Source organism: Ammospiza caudacuta, chromosome 1, assembly GCF_027887145.1.
Source record: "Ammospiza caudacuta isolate bAmmCau1 chromosome 1, bAmmCau1.pri, whole genome shotgun sequence".
Taxonomy (NCBI): domain Eukaryota; kingdom Metazoa; phylum Chordata; class Aves; order Passeriformes; family Passerellidae; genus Ammospiza; species Ammospiza caudacuta.
In genome coordinates this window covers 33,213,029-33,225,324 of record NC_080593.1, presented here as the reverse complement: position 1 = coordinate 33,225,324, position 12,296 = coordinate 33,213,029, and the positions used below count along the sequence as shown (strand labels likewise).

Here is a 12,296-nt window from a genome sequence, read left to right as displayed (position 1 = left end):
GCCTGAGAGCTTCCACATTCCACTCAGGCCAAACTAGGGGTTTGTCAGTGATTATACTTCCTATTAAAATATAAGAAGAAAGTCACCTTGAAAAAGTACTTTCTAAAACCTTTCTAGAGAACTGTCTTGGGACATTGCTTCGTTATTGCCTCTTTAAATGATGAAAGGATCGAACACGAGAGGTGTGACCTTTACCAATGAGTGAGAAGATGACAGACTGGAAAGTTAAGGGGAAAGAGCTCTTTACATCTCTCTGAATCCTTGGCACCACATTTCCAGCAGGTAATACAAACTATTTCTATAACACTAAGCCTTTAGTCTGTATGGAAATCACTGCTTGGATTCTAAGATCTCCTATCAAGCTGATTTAGCTCGAAAACACATCTCCAGGTCACTGCTAACACAGGATGATCTAGAACACCTGACTCCATTCCTCTTCCTTATATCACAAGACTGAACCTAGAAGCTTTAAAGGCACTGCTTATTGCTGTAAAACTGAAGTGTTTTCCAAGTGGCACCAAACCTAAAAAACTGCTAGCTACCTGTAGAATGACTGAAGTGAGGGAAAGATGAGCCAGTTGCTTCAGCTTGTTCCCAATTCTGCAGATAGATACAGGACAATGTGAAGGGGGATGTTAGGAAGGATGTTTTTTAATCACAGCAATTGAGACAGTGATATTTCCTTATAATCTATGCATTTCCACGATCAGTTGAACATGCTTCCAGGCACAGGATACCATACTGTCAGCCTAGCTTGAAAGAGCATTTCTATTGCTAATTGAGAACCCTCCCCTTTAGCTTCAGACAACCACCTTTTATCAGCTCACACATCTAAGTATAAAGGACTCTGTGACCAAACAACCCAAAATTCAAGCTATTAGAATGTTCTTCCTTTAGCCCCACACACTTTATCTTTCTGTGTTTATTAAAACCCCACACTAAAAGCAGAAAACCCTTAAAGCCACACCAGGATATTTGGCAAGGCTAGGTTTACCTTATTCAAGGTGCCTGTGTGGAAGCCAGTATCAGAAGGAACATGTCACACGGCAGCAGTCAGATTTCTAGAGAGCAGGTAAATATGTAAACAGGCTTGCAAGCTCCAGTGTTTGGAGGCTAAACAACTATTTCTGTTGTTTCACCTGGACACATCATTAGGCAGAATGGAGCAATGACCCACCAAAGACCAACCTATGGGTATCCTGGTCAGTCTGACATGCTTCCTCAACTCAAAGATGGGTAATCATTAACCTGCTGCAAACTTGCCACCAGCTCTGTTACCAAAACAAGAACTAGCAGTGGTTCAATCTTCACAGAAGGCTACAACGCTGCACGTATCATATCTCAGTTATCAAGCACTTCAGTGAAAATCCATGGTCAATTATTTAAAGAAACTAAACAGTAATCCAATCCAAGGATAAGAGTTTCTCATGTTTAATCAAACAGATCTCCAGTGCACACTAGCAATTTATGTATGAATACAGTCCATTAAGGAGTTGAAACCGGTTTTGAAATAGAAGCGTCTTGAATGGTAAAAGCACTCAACCCAAATTACAAAAATAATCCACAATCTAATTTAATTTAAAAAATCTTCAGGTTAAATGTTAGCCAGATTCTGGGAGATTACCTAGAGAAAATGTCATGTATGCGTACTTGGTATTTATGCTTTCCTAGACAGTTTATGGATGTTGGGCTTTCTGTTTACAGACAAGTGTTCTTTTTTTTTAAGATACATATGTATGCGTATATATACACCCACATACATCTTAACACACACATATAAAATACTGCATTTTATTAAGAATTCCTTCTTTTTCTGTATGTTTCCATATATGTATGGAGTTGCATGCACACATAAAAAAAAAAAAAATACGTGTATTTTTAAAAGACAGACTGCCACTTCCAATCCATTACTGGTATCAATCCTGTCCAGTTCAAATGGGTAATATCCTAACATAGAGGAAGATATACCAAAACAGAGAAAGACCCTGATGCAGGGTCTTTCTTCGGCGCAACATTAGAGTAGGAATCTTCCTCTTACAGGTAGCCACACCCACAGCTAACGTGTGCCTGGTATTTCAGGTCATCCTCTTGCATTTATACTGGCTCCCTAATGACTTGCAGAAGAGCAAGAGAAAAAAAAATGAATGGCAAATGAGTAATCTGTTCTCTACTCAGAGATGGACTTCCTGGAGCCCTGCAAGTCTTACGCCTTTAGCATTATCAATCATTCTGCTGTCTTAGTTTTCAATCCCCTCTGCAAAGCTATAAGATCGTTTTGGAAGCTGCTAATTTGCAGGCCCAGGGCAATTACATAAGATGTTATTTTAGTCATGAACAATGCACTAATTTTTGGAATCTGCTGCTGTTGCGCATTAGCACAATGAATTCTTCATCGGTTTTTGGGTGATGATGTCTAGGCACTTGGGGACCATGCTATGCTTCTTTATGCCTATCTGCAAGCTGAATTTAGGGTTATCCAGACACTAATTCTTCTGGCCCCAGCATATTCTCATTAAGACACTTCCATATCTTCTGTCTTATTGAAAATCTGCTCAGGGATAACACTAATAGGGGCTCCTGACAGATTCTGCATGGTTTCAGATGCTGCACTGCATGTTAGAAAAACGAGCTTGATGGAACTTCAGTCTGACCCCATGACAGAACTTATTATTTAAAACCTACTGTATTCAATGGGACCCAAGTACTTTCAGGTTTGCAATGGACTTACATGTTACTTAGCTAGGCTGTAGGACTTCACTGACAACGCAAGTAACAAGTTTCACCCTTTAACATTGTACTACTTTTGCATTAGTACACAATACTCCTGCACTTGGATACCAGATGCCAACTACAGAACTAAAATTACTGCCTCTACAGATATCCTGGCTGGTCCTGTATTCAACACAAACAGGAAGTCATACTCTGAGACCTCAAAAGATTTCCTTCTATTTCAAAACAGCACTGTATTATTAGAAGGTTAATTTGCAAATTAATCTCTGTAGTCTTCTCTCATCTACTGCTTAAGTGCATTGCTGCTTCTTAAAGTAAGTAAAATCCAAATACAAACAGGTCATTTATATAAATGCATTTGCATCCAATCATGGTTCACTATCATCTATCCAGAGATTTGCCCTTCCTGCTGAAGTTCATGAAAAAAATAGGAAAAACATTTTCCTGACTATCTCCCCTGACTAACTCTGCTCCCCTGTTTATTTCACACTAACTGGGTTTCTGTCCAAAGATTTTGTAACAGAGGTAAAAGTAGTAACTTGCTTTATTCATGAAGCTTACTGTCAAACTACTGGAAAGATTTCAAACCCAGAACTCTGGAAATACAGATTTAACAAAAACATTGCTCTAGCTAGACTTGGTTAAATGTCACAGTTGAAAGATTTAGTGTGCTTACTCTCTGCTTATTAAGTAAATATTTCCAGTATTTCCAAATTAAGAAACTCTACAACTGAGACTAACTAAACACAGCATGAGCTGTATGAAGTTGAGGAGCGGAACAGATACCTACCTGAAGGAAATTAAGTTATAGATGAAAAAAAGTTAATGTCATCCCCTCAAATGCAAGTATTCTTAGCTTTCCCAGTCTAGTTATAAGGAAGAATAGTAAGCCTTAAAAGTGATCTAAATTTTGAAGTAATTACAGAAAAATAAAGCTCAGTGTATTAACTCACCCTGGAGGAAAAAACAGAGTAATCTAATTCAAACTAGTCTATGGCTGTCCAGAGAGATTACCTCCTGGAAGTACAGTAATTATATTTGTAAAGTAAAATCATTTATGCCTGGGGTAGGGAAGCCCAAGGGATTTTATTTTTTTATTATTATTTCAAATGTGTAAAAGCTTTATAGTGACACCCATAGTGAGAAAAGTGCTTTGTGCACAAAAGTACACTTTCTGTGTAATGGGTTCATCAGAAGTGGTAAACAGATAACTGGTATGACTGTATCACACCAGATGTCACATATGAACAGATACACAGTTGCACTTTTCCATATTGGGCCCATACATTCTAAGCTAAGTAGCAGACTGTTCTGAAACTTATTACACATGCATTTTTTGCCAAATTTGTAATTAGATTAATTCTTACAATTCTTAAAAAAGGATTCTTAATGGTTTCACTGAATATTCCTCTATGTAGTTTTTTTGCTAGAACCTTACAAATAAAATTTCTTTGAAAAATCCAACCAAACACTACATTCTTACGAGCTCAAACTTACTTCAAGTGTCTTAGTTTAACAACTCCAGTTAACAGCAAGATCTAACAGTACCATTCTGGCAGTCACACTGTCATATAAAAGACTTGTGGTTTTTGGAGAAACAAGGCGTGTGGTCAAACAAGGGCTAACTCAGGTCTTGTCTACAAAAGAGAATGCTATCAGGAGCCAAAGTTCATGGTTTGAACAGTCAAAGAGAGCCAAAGTAAAACAATACTAGAAACTTGAAATCATCTATGAAGCAGTTATCTCAGAAATTTCAAATTACAACAATGTGCCTTGAGACCCTCCACCTTACGATGAGTCCACCTGCTGAACAGTCCACCCTTCTCTTTTCCATTTCCTATTCATTAGTGCCAAGGAAGTTCTTCCTTCTGAAGGCCCCAGCTGCTTTCCCGAACAGCATGGAATCTGATGTAAGACCGAGAACTGTGTGCTAAACTTGTTAAAAACTACACATTTCTTTCTGCTGCTGTTTAGTTAGTCTGTGCTGTTTGCAGAGCTATTTACCAAGATTTGACTCAGTTAAATGTGCACGCTTCAATTCATAGCTAATAAATTCCATTCAGAAGTAAACCTGCCTGCTTCCAGGCGTCAGCACAAAAAATCCCAGCAGAGACTGCAGCAATCTCCCCATTTAATAGACTGCTGGATGGGACAGTCCTTTTTTGACCCAACTCCAAGAGCAAGATTCCTAACTGAATCAATTTTTGGCAACAGCAGATTTTTTTTTTTTTACGAATTTAGCCACTTATTTGTTAAGAAGCGCCAGCTTATTTATCAGTGTGCTCAGCTAAGCAAGCAGCCATCCGCACGGCAGGAGCTGGCTGCTGTCACTCACCGGCGCGGTGGCCCCGACGGCCCCGAGCCCAGGCCGGCGCCGCTGTCCCGGTGTGGCCACTGGAGGGCGCGCTTGAGCCGCCTTTCCGAGCCGGCCCGGCGCGTTCGGGCGCCGCGCTCCAACTTGCAAATCCTTACATACAAAACCCTCTTCTGCCCCTTTTCAACAGCAGCCGAAGCCTCTTACCTTCTCACCGGAGTACACACCCAGTTAACCTCTCATTTCAATGGCACGATTTCTAACAACGTCTGGATTCCTAAGACTTACCCGTTGGGTGTGTGTGTGGCAGACACAAAGATGGATGGATTTTTTTTCCTATCAAATTATGTGTCAAACTCAAGACACAATTCTACTCTTCGGTGCTCCCATACCCCCTTCTTTTTGTGTATTTATAGCCTGTCCTCAAAACTGCCCAAACGTTTCTCCCCTGCAGCAACAGGAACATGAAACAGATGTGAGGGCTCTCAACCAACAGTGAGAGCAACTCAAGCACAGTCATTACTGCCCTGTGACCAGGTAATGTTACAGACGTGCTGATTAAAACCCAGCAACACAAGTTACCAGTTTATCTTGCTTCCCAAAGCACAATGACTTTGGTATTGGTCCAATTGGTATTGGAATGGTAGTGTGTCCATTTGATCCCTCTTGAGACAAGACACCTGTGAGATTATTGCAGAGCTAATGATGGACAACTCCTCTCACACAACAGGCTTACACCAAGGTTGAATTCTATCCATGCAGCAAGTGGGCCACCCCACATAAAGCTATGAAAGAATAAAACAAAATTCACAGAACTGAAACCAAGTGTTTCACTTGATAAATAAGCTGCAGTTGAACACTGCCTTAAATACCACACATAGCAGTGTACACCCAGAGTTTGTCCTCAGGGAAGATCATGTAAAACAAATGCCAACTGCAACAAGTTCCTGGAAGTTGTTAAAATACTACAAAGATTAAATACGTATAAAGGAGCTTCACTGGTCAGAAGTGACTGAATCAGGCACTGCTCATCCCATTTTGCTGTTCTGTACCAAATGTAGTGTAAGCAGCAGAGCCGCACCAGTAGATCTGAGAAGAGAGACTGTCTGTCCGATTTGAGTTCAGATGACTGAATGCCCTACACACTCCATGAACATGAAGTTTCACTTACCAACTTCTCCCTGCCTGCATGCTCTTTACCAAAGAATGCGTAAACTGAACTTTCAGTTGTTAATTACAGCTCCTTCTAATGATCTGAGGAATGTGTGAGAAGCTGTAAGCAGCACTATGACTACAGCAAAATTAATAATGTTCAAGCAATTTCTGTGCAGCAGCCCTGTCCTTTTCCACAGCACAACAACTCACAATACAGTAAGCCAGAAGAGCTTGGAAAGGAGAAATTAACTTTTCTCTCACTTCATTTACTAGAACATAGTCTGTCTTCCCAGTCTGAGAACTTCTGCTGCATAAGCAGTTTCATCTTGCCAAAAAGACCTCTGTAAACTTCAACAGAGGATCAGGAAAGGAATGGGATGGAATTTTAATAAGATATGTAAAGGCTGACTTACCAACTGGCCCACTGACTTGTTAAAAAATAAATCAACATCACATAAAAAGTTGTTGACATGTTTTACATGCCAAACCTCTGACATGATCCCTACAGTCAGATCTCTGAACAATTAATGAATGAACATTGAACAAAATATTTTTTAAAAATTTATCCATTGGAATGGAATAACACAGCCAGAATGACTGACACATCTTTATTTTATTCTCCTGCTGATTTACTTGAGGGCTCCCCTACCTTGTGTTACTAGTCTTAAAAGAAAAACTTTATCCAATCTTTTTACCCTCAGTCTGTTTACCCTCAATCTACTTTCTTCCATCCTGTGTTTGGATATTTTAAAAGGTATCACTTAAACTTTTCATCAATGCATATTTGACCAGTGGGTGGAAATAATTAGAAAATTAAACCCAAACTATTTGAGTAGCCACTCTCAATACAGAAGCAATATTTGAATGCCACAGCTCTTTCAGTAAGAGCATTAAGAGTAAACTATCTTAAAATAAAAATGTAAACATTTTCTTACTTCCTAATTTTCATTGTTTTAATAGTATCTTGATAAAATGTTTGCAATCAAAATGTAAAGGCTTAAGCTTATTTCAAATCAACAATTGTCTCCACCTACTGGAAAAGTGAATTTAACTGAAACAGTAATTTGATCCTTTGGGATTTCGGTAAGCAGACTGCAAGAGGAGCAATGTTTTTGTGTTAGATACAAAGAATTTGTGTGTGTCATGTGTCATCATGTTTTGTGTCCCTCTTCCCCAAAAACAAGTTTATAGAAACCACAGTCATTCTCTGCAGTAAGCGTGGATTTCACTGAGTCCCTGCTCTCAAACAGTTCCTTGTCAGAATGTAAAACTAATCAATACTCTTAAAAATCATGTATAAGTAATTTATTAAATAACATTTGTTTGTTCCTAGTAAATCTGAAATGTCATCTGATTTCAGTATCTTTCTAATTCCCACCATGGTTTCATGAGACCTGGGCACTAGAATGAGTTATTTAAAGAACTGATGCGTAAAACCCATGGAATAGTTGCTAATATGAAACATTGTAACATTACGAAACACTGTATGAAACACCTTTTTCTTTTAAGCCACAGACATTGAAAATAATTAGAACATGATGATAAAAGCAGCCAACATCCCATTTTTCAATTCTTATTGTTATTATTTAACAAAGGTTGTGAAATTACTGTAACTTCAAAGACTCTAATGAACCCAAAATGAGAATGTAAATGTTTACATATGGAAGAACCCCTGTCCTAATCTCTCTTTCTATCTTCTTTTTGGTCTCTGTTATTCTTGTAGGAGTGACATCAGCCACAACTACATAATTCAGGCATGCTTTATTCTGAAAAAAAAAGCAATTTTAAGCCCCAGGACAGCCCATTACCATCACCATGCTTTGTTGCACTACAGTATTGCTGTAGTATGAGCTGAGACCCAACTGCAGATGCTTACAATGACCACAGAACCATACAAGCCCTGTAACAGAATTTACAGGGTAAATGTAAGAATGCAGAATGTACAGATGTGAGCAGCACATCTGTATTTCAGCCTGTCTCTCACATATCACACCCAACTAAACTCACCCCTCTCCAGCACCTCTACGAGCTCCTTCTCTTGTGTGGGACAGCAAAACCACTTTTCCCTCTCACAGACTCGCTCTTAACCCTGCCAGCATATTCTGTGTCATACTGCCACACAATAAGTCCAATAGTGTTTGTACCACTCCAGTTGCTGGGTGCTTCTAAAAATTCAGGTTTTTACCACAAGTGCAAGGCCAAGCCTTCCAGGTTTTATCCATTTCTAGTTTAAGCACACAACATGATGGAGCATTTTATTTTCACATATGTGAGCTTTTCATCCTTTCAGATCTTGAGAGTATTATTCCTTCCACATCTGCATGGAGGCTGTCACAATCCCAAGTGCATACCTGTCTCTTGAGCAAAAAGAAATTCCTCCCACTCCCTCAGCATGAGAAAGGATTCACTGATCAGTGTCCTGCACAGAGGATCAAAGGGCACTCACAAGCCCGGGACAGTCACACTCAGTGAGAACTTTAAATCACTCAGCAGAAAGTATGGGTTTAAAGCAGGACACTGAACTTCTAGAAAATGGCATTCAACCTACAATTTCTACAAACAAATACCTTTAGAACAACACAAGAATTCAGAGACTGAGTCACTCTACAAAGAGACTCATACTAAAGAGTCTTTTGCTTGTCATTTTGGTATTATAAAGTTTTCTGCAGATCACTGACCTCTGTTTCTGCACACAAAAATACCAAACACATGGACTTAACAGCAAGCTGGATCTTGACGCTGACCAAAGATACCCAGTGTTTGAGGATAATGCTCTGATCACATCCTTAACAACTTAAAATAAAGCCAAATTATTTGATCAATTACTTGGTTTTCCTGCTTTTACTATGGTTAAATATCAACTAAAAATGCCAAAACTACTAAGTCATACCGCCAAGATTTCTGTTCCTTTCTGCCTCCCTGAGGTTTACAAAGCCTTTACTTTTCCTTTTTTTACAAAAAAACAAAAGGAAAATAAAGATCAGATTAAAATTTTATGCTCTAAGTAAGAAATGCCCTAAAAGTCAGGGTTCTTGCAGATATTCATCCCATTAGTGTTTGTTAAGACTCTTTTGTATTATTGAGGTGCATTTTCATTACTTCCTTTCTTATTTTTCTTTTATTAAAAAAAAAAGTAAAAAAACCCCATCATGATTTAATAGCTTCTACTATTTTTTTAAAGGGAAAAAGGGCACAAGAAAGAGGCAGCTCAAAAAAGGTCCAATTGCACATATGTTGCAACAGCTTTTCAATCATTCTAGAGACTTAGAGTACGCTGTTGGCCCACTAATAGAGCAGCAGAACAGACACCATTCCACAGAGCTGGTACAGGATATTTGTCAATAATTTCCATATTAATTAGTTCTCAACAAGACAAGCTGAAAGAGCAGTGATCCATAAGATCTAAAATAAATGCAAGCACCCTGAATTCAAGGAATGTAGATCCTTTTGGTTAGGTGTCAAATATTCCATTAAAAAAAAAGAATAAAAAACTCCAAAACCTAAACAACTAAATAAAAACCTAGTAGAGCTACCAGCATTGTGATGCCATAGCTCAGTACTGCAGATTTTTCCCAGCAACAGAGATCTCAGGTAATCTAGCTAGTGCAATACTTTCAGAACAAATTAAGGACATAAGAGCATCAATTCCAAGCATTTCAAGGGAGGGAAGAGGAAACTAAAGATTTCTCTGAAGGGTCATTTAAAAATCTCATTTAAATGAACTCAAACTAGACTCCAATTGTCAGCATTTCATTTAAATGAGAATTTTCTCTATGTCCTTTTCAGGAAGAATTTTCTGGCAAATGTTGTATGGTCCAGTCAAAGTGTTAAAAGTCAACCACCTCAGCAGAAATAAAAGGAAACATTATGATGCTAGCGTCAACCCAGCCAGTTTAACAGACACTATCTGTTCAGAAGCAGCATGCTAAGATTTCAAAGCCTCCTCTAGTCTGACATCTATTTATAGGTGCCCAGTCTCCATACAATTCCTCACAGCCTCTTCTCTTCTCAAAGCCAAGTGGGAGAACTTTAACGGATCTAATCCTGGGCCTTGTGCTGCAAGATGGCCAGATCTGTAAGTCTCCTCCAGCAAACCCATGTGCAGGGAGACCAGGTGTTAGGAGAGACTGGTCGAACCTACGCAGGAGTCAAATACATGGGATAAACCTTCCCCCTCTGTCTGAGGAACACACGCGTTTTTCCTCAGCCAGCAAGTTGACAGTCATGAACCACATCAGCATCAGAGCTTCAGCAAAAGGTACCAGCCTGCTTCCTCCTCAACACCAAGCAACAGCCTAAGCCAGCTGCCTTTCAAGCCAAGACAGAAGCTACCGTATCCAAGCCAGCTCTGACCCCCAAACAGCAGCAATGTCATCCAAGCACCTTCCCACCTACAATGCTACTACCGTACATTGCACCTTCCTCAAAGAAACTCAGAGGCTGCTGGCTTTTTTTCCGTGCAGCCTCTACCACCCAGCACCCATGCACGTCTTTATAAAGCACTGATCCAGGTCGGCTCTCCTTCATCTCCACCAGATGTAACATCGCAGGAAGGGTGCAGATATTTCCCTGCATACGGAGCTCAACGCCACAGGCTGAACTCTGGTCCAAGCTCCGCACATCCATCCCTGCTGCCTCCTCTCCTACACCTACATCCACTTGCCTGTAGTACTCGTACAACGACCGAGGAGATGACAGCACTGCTGGAAACTCCTGCCCTCCTGATCACAACCACATTTTCGCCCCTTTCCCCAGTCAGAGGCAGACGGAAGGGGAGGGTTGACTTCCTCAGGTAGAAAATAGGCAGGGAAAGGCCGGGGCAGAGATCAGGAGAGGAAGAATCACCCCAAAGGGAGAGCAGATAATCCCCGAGAGGCGAGGCTGCGGAGGAGCATGAACGCGGAGGGAGGGACAGCGAACTGGGGGGATAATCCGGCAGGGAAGGGGGAGATAATCCCCTCGGAGGGGGGAGCTGGAGGATCCCGGAGAGGGAGGGGCGGGAAACCTGATAATCTCCAGGAGGAGAGAAAATACCGGGAAAGAGGGTGGGGGGAAGGAGGGTGGGGGGAAGGGGGGTGGGCGGGTGGATAATCCGGAGCGGCAGATGAAGCGCGAGTCTCCCGGGGACGCATCCGGAGGCGGGAGGAGGAGGGTTAATCCCCGCTCTAGGGGCAAAAATCCCTCTTCCCGGACTCCGGCGCTGCCATGTTCGCTCCCCTGCAGGCCCGCCCGGCCCCGCTACCTGCGGACGGCTCTTCCCGCCTCACGCCACACGCACACGCGGCGCCCCCGCTCCCGCCGCCGGGTCGAGGGGCTCGGCCGGGATGGCACCGGGACCCCGCCTCCCACCACCATTTCCCCGCCGGCTGGGAGGGACGGGAGAAGCGAGTAGCCGGGCGGGCGAACCCTCCCTCCTCCCCCCCCCCCCCCCCCGCGCACGCGACCTCCCCGCCGGTACGGGACCTCACCGGCCGGCACCGACTCCCGCTGCTCCCCGTCCCCTCCTCCCTCAGCGGGCGCCGCTCGGCCCCATGGACGAGCGCGGGGCTGCCGGAGGGACGGCGCGAGCCGGAGGTGCCGCCGCTCTGCGCCCGCCTCGGCGCGCGCCGCCGGCGTGGCTGTAGCACGCGCTCCCGCCGCCGCTCCTCTGCCCCGCCCACCCCCGGCCAGCGCGAGCGAGCGCGCGCGCGGCCTCCGCGGCAGTGGCGCGCGAGCGCCTCCCCCGCAACCGCCCGGAGGGAGCGCGCGCGCCTTTGCCTCAGCGCCCCCCCCCCCCCACCCCTTCCCTCTGTGAGTGTGAGCGAGCGAGTGTGTGAGTGAGTGTGAGAGAGAGTGAGAGTGTGAGTGTGTGGGTGAGGGGGCGAGAGGGGTCGGCGAGTGTGAGAGAGCGAGCGCGAGTGTGTGGGAGTGCGCGTGACTGCGCGTGTCACCGCGTGTGTGCGAGGCGGCCGTGGGGGGTGGCGCGGGGCCGTGCGGGGACACGCGCGCGTTCGTGTGAGGGCCGCCGCGGGCGGGTGCCGAGCGAGCGAGGGGGTGCCCGTGTGCGAGCGTGCCCCCGTCCTCTCGCCGTGTCCCCGCCGCTGCCCCCGGACGGGAT

At 43.3% G+C, this 12,296-nt stretch overlaps 1 protein-coding gene across 1 annotated transcript in view; it reads right to left on the bottom strand.

Moving 5' to 3' along the window:
• The window catches only part of PALS2 (protein associated with LIN7 2, MAGUK p55 family member), a 53,987-nt gene extending 42,193 nt beyond the window's left edge, over window positions 1–11,794 (bottom strand). The window contains exon 1 of the mRNA XM_058808141.1: window positions 11,663–11,794. The gene's annotated coding sequence lies outside the window, so the exon portion shown is untranslated. The remainder of the gene's footprint in view (window positions 1–11,662) is intronic.
• Window positions 11,795–12,296: the final 502 nt, after the last annotated feature.